We start from the raw sequence: 18,880 nt of genomic DNA on the forward strand, positions 1-18,880 counted from the left end.
GTAATTTGTAGCACTCAGCAGGGCAGGGGAAAGTGAATCAAGATTAATTTACATGCAGGCGAACACTTAGGCAAGGCAGAGCTGGTAAGCAAACGCACCGTTTCTGCAGCTGAGCGGAAAGATGGCAGCAAGGCAGTGGGGGGGGGGTTTGGATAATTAAGGAGCATCAAATTGCTGAAGGTAGTTAAAAGGCCACAACATGCCGAGTCGGGTTGCTCTCAGAATGCAGCCTTTGCGTTTTAGTCAAGCTGCATTGATGGAAGCATAGATTCTAATGGCAACAACAGCCTTACAGCCAAAGAGCCACTTCAGGTTCAGTCTTCATTAATTGTGGTTTAGAGTCTTTCCTCTAAGCATATTATTCCAATACATGAGTTTGTCTTCATTTAGGTAGAAGAGTGCAACAGTCAGGGCTGTGCCAGACCAAACAGTGTACTGCTGCGTTATAGTCCTTCAGTGGGCAAAGTAAGCCCCGTATGAACCAAAAAACAGGGGTTATTCAATTTAAACACTTGACTTAAATAACAAATTGTAACATATGGTGACACAAAGACAAAGCAAAGAGTCCCTAAAGATGCGAGGGCGAAGTGACACGTCTAACTTGGACAAACTGCTGCAAACATGAGATACAAATGCAACTACAAGTGCAACAAAAAGAGAGGAATGAAAATACTAAATGAGCTGTTTGAGCGGGATGTGTATCTCAGAGAAGCAATGGATGCTGAATCCCTGCACCGCTGAACAGACTTAACATATCAGAAAGAGAAAGATCACTGGGATGGGATAAAAAGAGAATAGCTGGTAGACTTTTTCCCCTCTGTCGCTCAGTGGTAATGGACTCTGGACCGAGCCTGTGGCAGGGGAATCTGATCAAGCATGCCATCCTAGAAACACATGACCACACTTCACATACACACATTCACACACAGAATCATTCTGTCAAATCTGAATAAACACAAGCACACATCGGTTGGATTGCGGGGTGCTGCTTGGGGATTTGGGGAGAGCGTCTAGCATATTTGGCCATCTCAGATCTCCTGTCAGGGCCTGAATGCGGGATGACAGCAAGAGAGAGCCGGCAGCGTCTGGAGACCTGTCTCCATCTATGCATCTCTCACATAAACAAATTCTCCCATCGCTGTATTCAGACTAGCCTCTCTGCTCTATTACACACAACACACAGCTGCCACAAGCACTCAGACACCCAATCAACAACCACAGTGAGAGGGAAAGAAAGAGGGAAGGAGAAAAGGGACAGGAGAAGGATAAGAAAGAGGAAAGAAGAAAGGGGGGAGAAGGGCGGTAGAAGGAGATGGAGTTGAGGAGAAAGCAACACAGGAGCAGCGTCGAGGGGAGACGCTGAGATGAGAATGGTGAGAAGAGGCCAGCGCTCCGGAACTGTGCTCAGCGTTCTGTCTGGCCGAGCAGGAACCTCCTAAAAGCAGGACCAGCACGAATGAAAGAGAAATGGGCTCTCGTGGGATGAGGAATAAACAAGAGGCCAGAGTGGGGGGGATAAGGGTTGCAAACACATTGAACGCATGAAATATTAGGACCACCTGCTCTGCCCATGAAATAGGCGGATCAGGGGAATGCAGCGACTAAGGCCAAATGTTAGGAGTGTTATCCCGGTGCTTTTTTGTGTTATCAGAGTTGCTCGGTCACCAGCAATTGCAGTAAAGGAACAACATTTCTCTCCTGGTCTCCTCATGTTTGTTTGTTTTCACTTTATAGTGTAGTAATAATGGGCTTTATCTTTGAAATCCATATATCATCTTACATTTAAAATTGAAAGTGACTCTTACTAAAGCTGATAGAGGCATGCCTTTGAACAGCACGGCAAACATTATGTTGTATATACAGTTAGTGAAGCTAATGATTATCTTGTTTCTAATTGTTATTCTTGATTAATGTACTTTTATTTTGTTTTTATAAAGATAAAAAAGCAAAATATGTCAACATCAACTAATAATTTATTAAGAAAATTAATACTCTTGAATTTGAATTTTAAAGTAAATTATTGGGCTGCCTGCAAACATCTGGGTCATGTGGATTTTCATAAGTGAGTCAAGGTAAATTGTACAGCTTTTTTATAAACATTTGGAAGCAGATATGGTGAAACACCAATGAGCTCGGTCTCTGTTGCCTGCTCTTGATTACTCTAATATTATCTGTTTGATACAAAGGTCTATCTTCGATTTCCAAGATATTGGTTTAACTTTAAGACAGTTTGCATTTTTAATTTCCTTAATCTATGACATTTGTGTTCAACCTGAGAAGTAGATTGTTGGTTGCAGAAGATGTCACCATGCAATCTCGGATAGACTTGTGATTCTGACCTCTGAATTCTGCATGCTGCACACTGCAGCTGATGAAATGCAGTTAAGCTGCAAAGTTAACATGGTTACCATTTTGAATGTGATAGGTGGACTAGAACACACCCAGAAACTGTGCCGTTCAGCCAGATTGATCTGCCACATTAGAAAACATTCCTCCTCCTGCCTCTGCTTCCCTTCTTTCTGCTGCCACCTCCTCTGATCAAAGAATTGATCCCTGGACCAGTCGATCGGTTGATACTCTGTGATCCGGGCTGGGCCAATTACTTCAGTGAGTAATAGTGATTAGTTTGTGTCTAGATCAATCCACACATATGCAGGCAGAGAGCCTGTGGACAGAGCCAAGGGAACCAATGACTATTCACATCAACACCAGATTTGTGAAACAACAGGATCCTGTGCTTAGTATTTTGAATACAGTTGTTTCACCATTTTATCAAACAGCTGATAACACGATATATCCCTGAACAAAGAGGTCAATTTAAGGCCTACAAATAGAATGTTTAACGGTCCTTTTTAAAATCTGAGAATTATTTAGACCAAGAAACAGAGAACGTGAGCGCACACTGAACACACACATGAATCCATCACATAGTTAGCGGCTAAATCTCAGCCTGTGGCATTGGTTTGTCATTGTACAGGTCATTAAAGGAAGACTAGTACTAATGTCGAAGGCAAATCTATTTATGTTGATAATATTCATGGGCAATCCTTCCATAACATTGATCAACACAGTTTGTCTAATAGGAAAATAATAAACAATTACTCCTGCAGACGAAAAGGGTAATTGATTTTCTTCTGTAAATTACTACCACCGTCAGCCCTGCATACACAGAAAGGTGATCATCTGCATAAAATCAATGGGATATGATCCTATCTGTATGATAATCATGGAATGTAGTCAAAGAGCTTTCCCCAGCTTAAGAGACAGAAAGAGAACATAGAGGGTAAAACAAAGAAGCAGCAAGCAAGTAGGAAAACTTCAAACAGATGTAAAGCAGCTGTCCTCTTAATAAATCTATGTCATTGCTGGTGCAGAACCTTTTATGCTTTCAGAAATCAGTTTTTGGACAAATGTAATCCCACTATAAAACTTAATTCCCATTAGATTTTTCTTCAAAAGAGGAGCCCTTTTTCTAGTCGGACTATATGATACAATATCAAGACTGTATACATGTGAGGACTGCGTGAAGTCCAGAAATAGCAGAGACAAGGGGTGCATTAAATCTCTCTGATTAATTTTTGATGGGTGCCCACACCACCCCTGGTGTTCCCAGCTTGACACTGACGTATGGTGATTGGTAAGCCCACCACCGGACAGCTGTATGTATGACTGTGTGCAGGCCTCCAGATCAATATTGCTACCAAAATTAATATCAGCGTGCATGTCGACTGGCGAGTATCTGTCTGCAATAAGAATGAATGGAATGGATATGACTTACTACCACTATTAGTTATTTCAAAACATAAAAACAAATAAAACGGGAAGCATTTTCTCTCTCTCCTGTGGTGTTCTAATAGACACCACAGGTCGTTTTTTATGACACTTTGAATTACCTGCTCGTGTTTGTCTCACAAGCTTGAAATTGTGCGTGCAAATAATGACCAGTGAATTGGATTTTTTTAAAGGAGCCTTACATTTTAGAATTAAAGGTGTACACGATAAGCATATAGACTAACTTGGTTAATTACACTGAAACAGTCCCTAATGGCAGCCTATTTTTCCTGCTCCTTATTTAGGGTCAGTCAGCTGCATTAGCTATACACAGGTTAGACATAATAACAATATATTCCACCTAGGAATGCAGTAAATAACCAGTTGTTCTCACCAGAATATCTGTTAATTTGTGGGTAATTAAATATTTGTGCTTTAATTTAAAAACACAATTTACTGACTCCAAGAGACAAAGTGAACTTGGGGCATTTCTCAGCTTGGACTAGCTGTTTATCCAGCCTTGAGCGTCTGAACAAACAGTTTGCAGGCAGTTTACAGGGTCTGAAAGTCCTATATGGTTTGTAGAGACTACAAGTCTACTGGGTCTAAAAGTGGGCAGTTTTGAGAGCTTTTAGTGTGATTACTTCACTGTACATTCATATTTCTATGAAACATCTTCTTTCCTTCTTGTCTATTTAGTAGTCAAACACAGACATGCTGTATAATAAATCTATTTCGCTCGGATAGCACTCAAACCCTTTTCATTCTGTGTTTAAGGAGGAAAATGTGGTACACAATTTTGTTAGACCCTAAAACCAAATACAGGCCTTTTCAATAATAAAGGTTTGGTGCTTTTAAAGTTGGGAGAATGAGTACTTGGAGGCATACAGTAAGAAGGGGCTTTCAGGATATTAGCTTCTCAAATCAAATCACCATGAAGAGAAGACAGAACCAGCATTTAATATAAGAGGAAGCTTGGACACAGAAGAATAAGGTAAATGCACTGTTTTGAATCTGTCCTCTCTTCATAGATTTTAATGGCCTACAGCAAAGTGAAGTGTGTTGAAACTTTTAACTACATTAGCCTGATACTATTCTTCAACATACAGAGAGGATTTAGCCCATTTATCATTTCCTTTAAACCAGTAGCTGTACTTTGGACTAGATAAAATCAAAACCACTGGCATATTCAGCCTGTAGCCTGTTATCACATTACACTGATTTATTAAAATAAGCTCATTTGAAGGACTAAAGTGGAATTCTTTTTTTTTTTTTTAAAGGTACAGACTAATACATATCCACTAATGCATAGTCAACAAAATTCACAATGAAGTCTTGTTTGCAGGTTTGGATGTAGTGAATGCACAGCTGAATTATAGTTGTTAAAGAACTAGCTTTGTCCAGATTGATGTCCTGCTTCCGTCATGACCGACTGGAAGGCTGAGATCACTCAATACTAATCAACAGGCTGGACACGAGCTGGTCTTTATCACTTTGTCCCCTTTATATGACTCCCAACCTTGGCTGTGCGACCAGTTGCCTGATTTCTCATTTTGTTGCACTGCGAGTGACAGTGAGCGGCTCTGATTGAGGGGATCCATTAGGGATCAGCCCGAGGAAAGCCTGTTTGATGGATGAGACCAGCAGTCACCTTCAGAGCTTGCTAACAACACCTGTATCCTCTCTGTCACACACACACACACACGCGCACCGACCACACTTTAGCTGACACATACCAATTCACACATATTGTCCTGTGTACAGAGTGAGAGATCAAATTTTAAGCGATGAAAATCTTTGCTGAATTCTCAGTTAAACCTTTAGCCTAAACGAATAACTTGTAGAAGAAAGAAGCTATAAAGAAACGTTTTAGTACAACAAGCTAAGAAACAAAAGCAAGATTACATGTGTGGGAATTCAGTTTTAATAAGTTTTATGCTTTCATATTTAATCAGTGCCTAAAAATATCCTTTACATCAACATACTGCAACAATGATCACGTTTTAAAAGCAACCTTTATTTCCACTTAAAGTGGCAGTTGCTTTCTCGACTCAGCACACAGTGTGTATATGAGTATACATGCTGCTACATGTGTGAGTCTACTTGTGTTGATGTGAATAGTCTTCTGCAGCTAGCAGGCTAATTGCACTCAGCAGTATTACCTCATTAGGGCCCATCAGCATTTGACATTTAAATACAGAGCTGCTAAAAGCCTCTCTGCTTATTTAACATTAGCATTACCATCCACCGCGTCCTCCGGAGAGACAGGGCAGGCACAGGCCTTGGTCTTCTTAGCTCTTTTTCTCTTCTGGGTAATTTTTCCTTAAATAGCCAGTTGATGCATTTAATAAGAATAATGTTGCTAATAGCAGTGCGAGGATGGCAAAAGTGAGCACAATAGTACCAACAAGAAGCAAATGCCACGACAAGCGAAAGTAAGCAGGAAGGTGAAACAGAAGATGAGAGCATGAAGAGAGAAGAGGTGGGAGAGGGCGAAACACAGGGAGGGAGGTCAGCAGAGCAGTGTTAGAGAGGGAAGGTAGAGCCTGATGGGCACCAAATGAACAAATTATGACGGGCTCCATTTTGCAGGATGGGGTCACCCTCCCCCTCTCCCCTCCCCTCTATCTCGGCCTCTTCTCTCTTCCACTCCTCCTCTCTCCTCTTCTCTCTCCTGACAGTTCAATTTCCCCCTCTCGCCTCCCTGCTCCTGCCTGCTAATTGTGAGTGAAGCCTTATCACTGGGCCCCCCATCCACCCTCGGTCCGAGGTATCGCAGTGTCTGAGAGAGGAGACTGGAATGTCAAAATGTTATCCGAGACAGCAAACACCCTGAGAGACGGAGGTCACACACAATAAGACCGGATGTTCATCTGAATGCACAAGCACAGGCATACTGCCTCTCACAGGATGCATGGGTAAAATAAATACAAAGAAAGAAAGAAAAAAGAAAATAGAGTAAATATTGTATCTATTATTGTGCGATCTACTGTATAATATAAAGCGCCTTGAGGCAACTTTTGTTGTGATTTGGCGCTATATAAATAAAATTGAATTGAATTGAATTGAATTGCAACACAACTATGTGAAGAAAAATAGAACTCACAAATTCAGAGCTTTTAAATTTTATATATGATCTCTTCTGTAAATATGGTAATGAAATGCCGTCCACATGCTTGTTCTAGTGATCGGAAGCTTCTTGTCTGTGATCTGAAAGACTGGTTGCAGTGAGCAGTGAGTGAGTGTCAGGTGTCAATCAAACACAGTCATTAGAGAACAGCTCTGTTACACCGTGGGTAATAAATCATTGATCCAATAGATTCTTACCCAAAAGAATATTGGATTTTGAGGCAACAAAGTCAAGCTCAACTATTCATGATGAGATCAAATTCTTGGAGCTGGATTGATTTGTGTGCTTTATGAAAAAACAAATACCTGAAGGTGGGTAAAAACCACACAGTCACATACGTGCATGAACACCGGCCTCTGCTCAAAGAACTCTGCTCCTGTGTGCAAAGTGGAGCTGAGGCATGTTATTTACAGTCTAGAGGAGGCCAGGTTTAAATGACACCTGAGCATAAAGCTCATCTCACACCAGCGCTCAGCCCTCTGTCTCTACTTTGTCATGTGAAATTGAAGCATTGTGAAGAGCATTTGCTCATGGGCTCCTTCTTTTAGTCGCACTGTTCACTCTGTTCATATGAGACAGACACAGATAGACAAACAAGCTGAGAGATATGAGGCAATCTTGACTCTGAGGGGAGCAGCTGGCTTTTGGATAGGTTGGGGTTTAAAGTGCTTTAACGGTCAGCCGATAGGGCTGATCTAAGGTCAGAATAATCTGAATGCAGGAAGAACTATCAGGGGCGACACGGGACCGAATCACTGACCCCAGACGTCCCCCATCACAGGAAACTAGATGGAGGCTAAGAATGGGATAGAAGGAAGACGATTCAGAGCAAGACGGGGGAAGAGAGAGTGTTCATCTATATTCCATTGCTGGTAATGAGGGTTAATTCATTGGTTAAGGATTAACAAGGTGCAAGAATATGATAGGCAAGCAGTTGGCTTCTCGAATATAGGTTTAAATCAGCCCCATTATGTGTGATGTAATTTCAGCTCCAGAGCCCTGCCTAGTGGGAAAGTAATTATGGGGTGGCTTTAGGGACTCTTCTTAAAGTACAACTCCAAACCTGTGGTGCACTGGTGCCGAGAGTTCAAACACAAGTCAGTCATTTCCATTGTCTCCTTCTCTAATCTTCCCTTTTCATACACCATAAAACATCTCACACTGTACAATTAAGTCTGTGTGAAAGCCATTTAACCCAGTGTAAATTGTGTTTTGTGTCCATTAATCTATGCATATAATAGATTCTATTGTGTATGTGCCACACACAAGGGGCAAACACATCAACAGCAACATGTCTGTGAATACTTTATATTATATATATTATATAGTTGTTGCTTTTACTGGGTCTGTCACATGACAGGGGATACCAGACTAAGTGAAAGGTTATACACATGATGAGATTCTGTGATCCTGTTGTTTTTATTCAGCTGGATGTTTTGAAATGCTGCAGCGTTTATAATTGACAATGTACACTCAAACAATATTTACAGTCAGCCTTACTCAGGATTATGTGATTTAATTTTCTTTTTCCATACAGTTAAACATAAACAAAGCACATAATGTTATGAATATTTATCAGTCACATAAACAGGTAAGTGTGTGATAGCACAAAAAAACAATGTGCTGTAAATACATACAAATCAGCATGTAAGCACACTCAGTTATTAGAACTATTACATGCTTGGACATTATGTATCGGAATTTCAGGAGCGGGACCACGCCTCCAAGCACGCTCCTTCTGGTTCTCATCTGTTTAGGTTCCCCCAGTTCTGAAAACTGTTCATTCTCGTTTACGTGCCCCAACCTCCCTGCCCCAACCTCCCTGCCCCTTTTTCAATTCTTTAACTTCTTCACTTCTATTTAGTGCATGGGGATCTGCCAGGCCCCGGAGCGGTCACCAGTCCCCTTCGAGGCCTCCCCCAAAACGCAGCTCAATTCATGTCCAAGCATTCACCTTTACCTACTAAAACGCTGTCAAACCTAAAATGAGGACATGGGCCCAGGTAGTGAATTTACCTTTGAGTTTGAGTTCACACATGCATCTAATTACATGGGATCTCTCTGTGTACTCCAGCTTCCTCTCACACTACAAAGGCATGTGGGGGGTTAGATTAACTGATGATACTTTGTTGTTGGTGTGAATGTGAGCGTGAATGGTTTTGTGTGTTAGCCCTGTGACAGACTGGTGACCTATGACAGCTGGGATAGTCTCCCAGTGTACAATGAATATATAAATTATGTCATGATTTAACTGTACCAGATCATAATACAGAAAAGCTTTAGAGATGTAAATATCATAAAGGTAATCTTACTGTACATAGACAGACACATGATACCTGTTTCTATGTCTGAGATCCAATTTGCCTCTGGAAATATTAAAACATAGATCTAAAATCAAGAAACAATTCACACTTTAATTGCATTATATTCGGGAAATGTAAATTTAATGTTTAAACTATAATTTTACTGAAGATTTTGTGCATGAAAACTCTAAGAAATGCAAAAAAAAAGTCCAAAGGAAACTTTTTCATTAGTTCTATCAGGACACATGAATTTAATCTTAGCTGTATATTTGCATTTACAATGCTTGTGGTGTAAAGCGTGATGACTAATGTCTGTGTTTTTACCTCTAAAAAAATAACGTTACAGACACAGCTGGACTAAAGGTAAATTGAAAATGGGAACATACAGTTTTAAAATGTGTACAAACGTCCTCACTAATTAATGCCCTCTGTATAATTCCAGCTATAGTTTCTCCCTCCACTTTGTCAACTATCAAATAAAGGATAAAAACTCCATAAAAAGTACATCAGGGCAATTTGAACAGATAAAAGGAGACATTTAATAATTCAACAGTTTGGTCGAAGAGCAAACGAACAGAAAGCTTTGTATTAAAGCTGCAGTAGGCTTTGAAACATACTTTTTCACAATGTGATAAAATTAAGAAATTAATCTGCGCATTCAGTTAATAACTGGGTTTGATCTATGCGCGTGTGTGAAATAAGAGGAATCTGACCTCCAAGGCAATCCCAGACTAACTAATGGCACCCTGAGCTAAGCTAATATTTCATCATCACCTAGCCAGTGTGAGAATGATCTTGATGCTATTAGCAGCCCTAATGGCTAAATACTCCGGCACTGCTAAAGAGGAGCCCGCCACAGACACACTTAGCATCCGTTGGCTCGTTTAGCATGGACATAAATGAGTGTGTGAAATGAAGACATGAGAGGGATTGGCACACCAGTGACCCCTACATATATACTCGCACGTATACAGACACATGCACCACCACACACAAGCACGGACATGGTGACCCCTACACAGTTGATGAGACGCGAGCTGATATGCGAGTCAGACGGAGCCACATTTGTAAAAAGCGATAGCCAATTACAGCAGCGCAGGCTGGGGGATAATAGCCTGCCTGTCAGGCTCTGTGTGCTGTATATGCGAGTGCATGTATGTGTGTGTCTCTGCCCGAGCACGTAGTACCCAAGAGTGAATATCGGGTTCCTATTCTCATCTATTTGCCCTATATCTCCATTTCTACTATATTAATTTCAGAGCAGTGCTGCAGCACAGGGCCTAGGTCATTAGCGTGATTCATCAGGGGTTCATCCAAAATGGGTATGAAAAAGACGAAAGAGTAAGCCATGTCTACCAAAATGGGAGGCATATTTCTGTAAGATTTCAGCTCTATGGAATAATAGGGAGGTTTTTATTCATAACACTCTCTATCCCTACAAATGATGTATAATACTAGATAATGCAGAACATAAAGATGGAAGATAAAAAGATGGGTGAAATGTACACAGAGAAAGAATGGATGACACAGATGGTATATTATCTCCTGCACCGTGTACAACGCCTCAGAGGACTCAAACGATGCAAAATCGCGAATCACAAATACTTGCCAAGGCACAGCGCTCTGTCATAGAGACATTGTATGTGAGATGCAGTGAAGGCAGAGGGAAATAGGCAACACCGGGGACACTGGTTTGAAAGCTCAAACATCAGTGCTTGTCCTGTACTTTCCACAGACACATGATCTCCTCAAGGACTTGGCCCTGTCAGCCACAGTGGCCAGCCACCTGAAACAAAGGAATGATAGACTATCAGAGGAAGGGAAACTGTTCAAGGGAATGGTGTGGATTTAGTGGTCTAGTGCTGACACATGGCTTTGAGCATGGTAGAAAAGCACTTTAACTCTTGAGTGCTTTTATCACATGTACACACCCCATAAAACATAGGTTTGTGTCGCAGCATAGCTCACACACACACATACCGAAGCACATATAACGTATACATAAGCCTATCTCAGAAGCAGGAAGGTTGTCGGACTGAACCAAATGTTTTTCATTTGTTTTTTTATTGAACAATTTAGTGTATAAGCATCCTCTCCATGTTGTCATCATTGCAAAAAGTAAATTATTTAAAAAGACTGCAGAAGGAGGTGAAAAAAAGCTTGTAAAAGTGCTGGAAATGTTGAAAGTTCACATCACGGGTGGCATAACACTACCACTTCACTAGGTTTATACTTCCCATAAAATCCATGGAAAGGTTCAAGCAGTCATTTGCTCCTAGCGCGATGACACCATATGGTAACATAAAAGAATTTTAAGCTGACCCATTGTTAAAGTGTTGAGCCTTTTTTCTTCTCTGGGAGCGGTAACCGGATCTCGTTTTTGTTATCAGCATTTGCCGTATTTCGGCTGTAAACAAACTGCAATGGAGAGACAGAGAGGGATCCTTGTGGACACGCATCCAACAAAGCTCTTGTATTTAGAAATGCATTTTCCCTTCTGTTCCCTGCCATCTTATCATTTCCATAAAATCAAATCAAAAAGAGAGGGAGCAAAAGCAAAGACCCAACAGAACTAAAACACACGCTGCGAAATTGTTATGGTGTTGCTTTTTATAGCTTTGCTGGATGGATTTTAAAGCAGTTCTCTATAAAATTTCATTAGGACAAATAAATGATTTTTTTTTTTCAATAGCTGGCAGCATGCACACACATGAATTTTAAATCTGCTGAGAAGCTGCAAACATTTCTTCTTGTATATATTTATTTGTTTTGTGACACTGGAGAAGAGTGCAGGGACAATACAGTGATTTATGAAGGTTTTGACAATATTAATTTTCATCAACAAGCTACCCTTGTACACTCATATACATAATTCATATGTACTTAAAAGAAATCCCAGATTGGGGCTATAATGCTGAAAACAAACAATGAAGTTAGACCGTATCCTATGTGATATTCCCTTCTCTCCTATTCATCTCCGTAATAGAGATGCAAGCTCCGTAATGCTCGCTGGGAGCCAAGCATGAGATTGAGGATTTCTCACACACCATGCATTATTCATAGTCCAGAGCAACAGAGTGTGTAAGATGAGAATTACACAGCATGAAGAGAACAGGGGAGAGGGGACCGAGGGAAGGAGAGGGGGAGAGGGGAGGAAGGAGAGAGGAGCAAAGGTGAGAGACGGTGTGGAAAAGAAAGAGATAAAGGAGACGAAAAAAAAGAGCGAGATAGTGGACACTGTCAGATCTTCATTTCCGATCCCTTTCAGGTTAACCCCAGGACTGTTTCTTGAGTTTGTGAACAGTGGGGTGTAGGAAATGAATATGGAAGCAGGAGCCCAGATAGCTCAACTAGATTGGCTCACAATTTGCATTTGTTAAATGTGCATCTTGTGAGTTGGTTTGTATTCTGAGCACAAACTGAATGGTGAGCAGGAAATTTCAGGGTTCTGTTACGATTCGTGTCCGGCCTTCGTTCTTCATAATGAAAAACAGTGGGAAGTGAGTCAGGGTTGGAATTGATTTGTTTAAACAATGGAAATGAAACAAAGTAGGAGGCATGGACCAAAACAAGAGGCATGCTATCTAAAATGAAAGCTAGAGACCAAGAAATTGCAAGATTGTGGTTGATACAATTTAACAAACGGCTTGTACAGAATGATATAGAGCATTTTTCATCAGAGTAATTGGAAGATGGATAAAAACACATTTTACGTGTACTACAGTGCAAAATTATTCCCTGTGCTGACATACATTAGGCTGACCAATAAACTGCGCGTAGTTCACGTTTCAGAAAGTTAATGCTAAAAAAGCCCGATGCATCTCTCCAGTCTAAGTGTAATTCATCAGCAGCCATTTTCTAATAGAAATTATAAAATCAAAGAAGAACGTGTAATCTGAAACAGCAGCAATAAAACGTTTTGTTGTTGTTCTGATGACCCCATTTAGTGCGGCTGAGAGCCTTTCTACAAAACGCTAATGTTATTAGTATGCTTAGTTAATGAAATATTGTATTATATTTTTTTTCTTTCCAACCTAAATATGCATGCATGGCTGTGAGTATGTGTATGTGTGTGTGTGTACGTCTCTCCACAGATGCAGTCTTAATGACAAGAATGTGACGGTTACTGGCTTTTTAGCTTCCCAGTGATGAAAAGCCAGTATTAATTTAGGCTACAGATTTCATTTGTTCCGAACAGGAAAAACAATATAAATCACTTTTAGAGTGATTAGAGAGAGGGTTAGATTAATCCAGGCCTGATTAGGGCATTATGCTGGCTTGTTATGGACACACAGGGTGACTGACGGTAATTACTGTCTGTAATAGGAGAGCACACACTCTGTCAAGGCATGAGAGCCACGGGCACAGTGTATGTGAATTCATGTGTGTGCAGTTATGTACTGTATGTGTGTGACTGACTGACTGACTGACTGACTGACTGAAACTGGGATTGAAAATGTTTGATTTTCACCAATTACACACTGAAATATGTAGACTGCATGGAGGCAGATCATGAAGCGAGAGCAGCCTCGTGTGAGAGGCAGACAGAGGTACTGTGAGGACTATACGGGGAGAGGTGAAAGAGTCATTGCTTTGTTTATGATTATTGATATCCTTAGACAAACATATTCACCTGGATAATAAAAACAGACGGCAGGTAGGTTAAGGCAAATATTACCGTGCAGAAAATTAGAGAGGTGCTAAATCAGCAAATCGAACCTCGCTGTTTGGCAACACACACACACACACACGTCCAATCCATAAAAGCAATACAGACAAAATCTAAGGGGAATTTCTATATTTGGACAAAAAAAATGCTGTATAAAAATAAATGGCTACGCTGATTAATCACAATCAATTCCACATCCTTTTCATGCAAAGATACAAGTTAAATGCAACTTTAATTTTCATTTCTTACAAGCTGCATTAACATAGAAGTTGTCTGACTGCCATTAGGAAGCATCGAGCAGATTCAGCAAAGACTCTGCCAATATTGTCTTTATTACGGGGAATTTCCTGCAGGTGTGAAGCTAAATATCTTTTACAGTTTTTCAGCAGACATAAGGCACTCAATGAGATGTGTCCCATTAAAGGCATGGAAAATAACTATGCATATTTAGCAGGACACTGCACAGCTCTCTTCCAGCTGCGCACTGGCACCACCAAAGTACTCAGTCTCTCTCGTCGTGTTCTTTTTCTCCTTCTTCCCGTTCTTCTTTCTCCTCTTTTTTATGGCAGCAATTGTTCCTTTTCATCACATCATTGGTTGAAAAAGAACTTTAACACGCTGTTGGCTCAGCAAGAGCTCCACATGATTTGATAGGCCGAGAGCCTCTCTGTCTCTTTGGGCTGTAAAACAACAGTCTAGAAGCTTATTTTATGAGTGCACGCCTCTGCTCTTTGCATGTTTATGTCAAATATTTGGAACAAATGGCATCCATTGACTGGAACAACACAGATAAATCTAGTCAATTCACAGGCAAAGAGAACGGCACAGGCCACCGAGAAAGTGGCTCACTTGATGGCTGACAAGGGGAGTGCTTGCATTATTCAATTAATACCTGAAAGGGTACATTTTATGCAGCATTTACAAAAGCATCCACTAGTCAACGTACGCAGAGCGCACATAAATACACAAACACACACACATACTCTCGCACAAACACAGGGACTTGTGTTTGCATCCTGGGAAAAGACTGGACTCCCCTTCCATTTTGCCAAATCAAATATACAGTGAGAGCAAGCTAAAAGGCACTTTCAATCAGCCGCTCTGGGTCTGTCTGTCAATCTAGGAACAACAACAATCTAGCCTACTTGGAGTGGTCTAGTCAACATCCATTCCCCAATAAATTCAATCAGTGATGCTTTGTGTGTGTGTGTGTGTGTGCGTGTGTGTGCAGACACATGTGGGTGTGCATCTAGGTGTGAGTGTTTATGAGAATGGCAGAGCGAAGGAAAGCTACGATTTCTGACAAGGTTGTTTTAGAACAACAAAATATCACTTTAAAGTTATGTCTGCATGTATAGACAAAGTTGAATATTTAAGGGAATATATAGACACGTCCAAGGTGGGGAATGCTGTAGATACAGAAGTGAATGAATTTTACTTTGACGGCATTTCTATTCCTCACCCGAAGCGACAATAGGAATCTCTAGTTCACCAAATAATCTTAGAAAGCCAAGTAGCAGAGTTAACAGGCCTGAGCTAATGACATTGATGTGGAGGGCTGCACGCTGGAGTGATTGTCTGACTGCCTGAGACCCAAAAGAAGCACTAGCAGCCTCATCATGGACCCGCACTCTCATTATTTGGCCACAAATGGAAATGCAAATCGCTCGCTTTGCTGCGGACGCCTCAAATTTATTAAACTAAAAGGTTTAATTTCCATTTTTCTCTGCATCAGCTTTATTTATAAATGTCGTGCCCTATGAAGACCCTGTTATTTTCTCCCACTCCTGCAGGCTCTTAACAAATCTGCTCATTAATATGGAAATGGAGAATCAATCGCTTTTCCGGCGACAGAGGGCTGTTTCCCTCTGCGGTGTGTAATGTGTTCTGACTGGTCATCAGCACAAACAAACTCGCATGCATACACACAGCATACATAAAGCCATAATACCCTATATCTATATACAGTATATCTCCAGCCCTATATTTGGATAAGCATAACAGATCGTGCATTGTATTTTACCATCTAGTCACAACATCAGTTGAATACTGAATTTTTTCAGCCCCTTTAGACATTGTCAGGCCATTGCCAGAATGGCACCAGATGTTGCGGCATTAATAAGCCATAATATCAAGTGCTGCTTATCCAACCTTTCAGAGCCCTAAAATAACACTCATAGACCTTAATGAGATCTAATTATGCACAAGGTTCTTATTCAGAGCAATATGACGATAATTGCATCTGTGGCTTTTTACACTTGGTCGTCATGTTGGCCAGTAAATTGCTTCTGTTTCTCCCTCACCGTCTGTTTGTCCGCCCTTCTCCTCGCTCTCTCTCTCCTCTTTCTCTGTCTCCTTTCCTGTCTTTCTACAGTCAACAGTGTGGAGTGAACTATCTCACCTATCCACTCTGGTCTGCGACCTAATGAACATTTCTAAATGGCCATGACCAGCTGGTTAAGAGACTAATGTAGCAGCTATTAGCCAAAGTGGTTGTGTCCTCACAGAGTCATCTATGGAAAGCAGCATTAGAGGGCCAGTGGACAAGTGGACAAGGACAGACAGATCCCTCTTTTCACACCTTTTTCCTCCCCTGTACACACATATAGAGTACATCCATGCACACAGTTTGCACATCCTGGCACAGCATGTTTATCTTTCACATTCTACAGCAAACAAACCATGTGACGTATTTTCAACCCACAGAACATTAGAGCTTATTAGGTCCACAAGGTGTGATTGTATGTGTGTGTGTGTGTGTGTGTGTGTGTGTGTGTGTGTGTGTGTGTGTGTGTGTGTGTGTGTGTGTGTCTTATTAGGAAAATTCAGTTTCACTCAAGGTCTCAGCACTGCGGTTGCAGACCACTGGCCATTGATTATTCATAGACTCTGTGATTGGGTCCATTAATACAAGATTAGGGGAGGAACCGATGCTCATTTATGTGTGTGCGCGTGTGTGTACTGAAGTTGAATTGTAATGAATTCTCACTTTGTGTTTATCTAGAGTTCATCCACACAAACATTATATAGGTACAGTATATAAAGCAAAAAAGCACATTAACTTGCCATGAAAATGTTTAGCTGCTTATTAACAAAAACCCATTAGTTTCATTTAAAGGTTGTATGATAAGTAAAGAAACGTGCTGCCTTTGTTTTAAAATGAGCAGCTGAATTCAAACAGTGAAAAGGGAATATTTTAACCACCATCATTTACAACATACTGTAAGATTTCAACCTAATAGCATTTGTTCTTCAATTGAAACTTAATCTGGGTAAATGGTGCTTAAATGTTTAAATCACATTTACAGGCTGTCAACTGATCTGATGTTCTTCACATGGTCACCCTTGGTTTGAATGAAAATAAATTGATGGAAAATGAGAAAGGATTCTGCAAAACGGGGTTGAAGAGACCTTTTGGATCGTAGCTCCCCCAAGTGGGCATTTTTGACATATAACTGAATCTTGAAGCCAGTGAAGAAAATCACACACGCACACACACCACAGGAGCTCTCAGGGGGGCTGATACTTCTTATATGTGGACAAGAGAGATAAAATGATTTCCAGTAAATTGTCTGGGATTGCTCCAGATAAAGAGGTCACTGTTACTTATCATGAAAAAGGCAGTCTAGGTTTTCCTCTCTACTTCTTTCACACAGGCACAAGCGACCAAGTGAGCAGCAGACACTTCCATATATCACCATCCTCATCATCATTATCATCATTAACGTAATAATCATAATCATCAAGTGGAGGAGATTGCGTTGGTATTTGACCTACAGGAGCTCAAATATTGTAGTTTACTGAATGATCACAAGGATGATGTAAGAAAAAAAAATCTTTTCTTGTCTCACATTAGCCCGGGTGTGCAGGTGTTGCCTTTTAGTTCCACTTTTGCGCTGAGGTGGTGAAGTTTTAATTTGGGAAGACATTCTCATCAGTACACCGAATTAAAGATTTGGCCATTACATCTTACAAAGGTGGAAATTGTAAAACGCAAGTAAAAGCAGCCCCACACGTTTAGGTTGACTTCTTTGTTTGGCAACTGAAAAAAGATAATTAAAAAAACTAATTGTATTGAAACAACTTATTGTATGGCTATGTGGGTATGGGCACGCTATGAAAATAATCTTGAGAGCTTAAAAGTAATAACTAATTTCAAAGTACTGCATTGAAAGCAACATAGCATTACTGAAAATGTAATTCAGTGTGGAAGAAATTAGAAAAGTAAGGTGCACTTGAAATAAAAGCAAAAGGTCGGTTTCTTTGGATCATTCTTAGTTATTAATTATTTACAGATAATAAGATAAAAAACCAATGTTGTAGTGGGTCAAAGTTTTACAATTTTTTTAATAAGTGAAAAAGACTTGTTGCATGTGATGAGGCGGTTAGCAATGTTGCCTCACACCAAAAAGGTCTTGGGTTTAAATCCACTGCCTGGCTTGGGCCTGAGTCTGTGACAGACTAACTGTTCAGGGCAATTTTTGTATCCCACCTCTCAGCCCCATGACAACTGGAATAGGCTCCAGCCTCACCACAACCCAGAAAATGATAAATATGGATGGATGGATGGATGGATGGATGGATGGATGGAGCACCTATTTTAATGCATATGTGCAAAACGTAGGAGAGTACGCACACACAGAAAGAAACATATAACTAAACTATCATCATCCCAGCAGAGTAATCAGCACCATCTAACCACAGCTAACAGGTTGGCAGGTCGAAGGTTGGTTGACTTCTGGCAGTTGGGGTGGCTGTGGCTAAGGAGATAAATTGGTTTGTGTAGTAACTAGAAGGTTGGTGGTTCATCTATCTTGCCCAGTATCCGTGTGCAAGATACCGAACCCTGAGTTGCCCCTGATGCATCCATCAGAGTAAGAATATTAGGTTAAAAGTCCTTTGGCATAGAAAAAGGGACTTGTGTGTGGGAAATGTAGTAAGTACTATATAAGCACTAATTCACTTACAATATGTTAATATTTGTGAGATAATTTAGAATAGTTTAGT

This window comes from Neolamprologus multifasciatus, chromosome 12 (genome assembly GCF_963576455.1).
Source record: "Neolamprologus multifasciatus chromosome 12, fNeoMul1.2, whole genome shotgun sequence".
Lineage (NCBI taxonomy): Eukaryota > Metazoa > Chordata > Actinopteri > Cichliformes > Cichlidae > Neolamprologus > Neolamprologus multifasciatus.